Genomic DNA, 1,166 nt, shown 5'->3' with positions numbered 1-1,166 from the left:
AATATCGGTCATCTCCGGCCGTACGAAATGTGTCTCCACTACATGACTACATGCTCTCCTTTGGATCGTAGACTTGGCACAAGACACTGAACATAAGGGGATCCTTGTCTTTGAGCTGACGATGTATAATGTTCGCGTATAATATTAAGAATATATTCGGACCAGTTATGGTTGTATTGGAAAAGAAGGAAGAACAGGGAGATCCATGATCTGTACAGAGAAATAGATGTAATGAGACACATCAAAATTGTAATATTGTAATAATAAGATTGTATTGTAACATTCAGGAATGTTGCTCAACGGAAAGCTATACTGTACAAGAGGAAAAGGCAAACCATAGCTAATGGACGATGCGGTCTTCGGGGAGACACCACACAAGATAAGGTCATTTGTTGAATCATTATTGAGAGGCTAAGAACCACATCGATCTGTAGCACCAAGGAATAGTAGGAATATATTTTTATTTATAATTATAGTAGTAGTAGTAGTAGTTTTCGATTTGTAGTAGTAGTAGTTTTTGATTTGTAATAGTAGTAGTTTTTGATTTGTAATTGTAGTTTTTGATTTGCAATTTTAATTCTTAATTTGTAGTAGTAGTAGTTTTTGATATGTAATTGTAGTAGTAGTTTTATAATTTAGACATTTTACTTAATAAATATATTTCCATTAGATATAATCTTTAAACTTTCTTGAGACTGGTTATTATTGTTTAAATAAATAAATTTTATCCAATAGTCTCAAAAAAATATTTATTTCTCTATAAGGCCAATTCATACATCATCAGGGACAATCTTAATGCAATTTTAGAACCACATAATTTAAAAAACAACTTTATGCTGATTATTCTGCTCAGGTCATTAATTTCAGTCCACAAATTACCCTAATTTGTCAATTCTTCTCATCAAATTAAAACTTTTTATCATATTCAACCTTCTCTATTATAATTCATCACAACAATCATTGTATAGAATTTATTTATTTAAACAAATATATTTCCTATTAGTTTTTTCGGATGTCACTATCATTAATCGGTCCAAACTGCTAAATTTTTTTTTTTGAAATTGATTGATTTATTTATTGATAGATATTACAATCTGCCACACAGTTGTGGGCAATAGGTAATATTGATAAATGATCTCATACATACTAAAATAAAAAAAAAATAA

The sequence above is a fragment of the Halyomorpha halys genome, unplaced genomic scaffold (genome assembly GCF_000696795.3).
Source record: "Halyomorpha halys isolate HHAL.00 unplaced genomic scaffold, Hhal_1.1 Scaffold441.1, whole genome shotgun sequence".
Taxonomy (NCBI): Eukaryota; Metazoa; Arthropoda; class Insecta; order Hemiptera; family Pentatomidae; genus Halyomorpha; species Halyomorpha halys.
Note: the sequence above shows the minus strand (reverse complement) of the source record.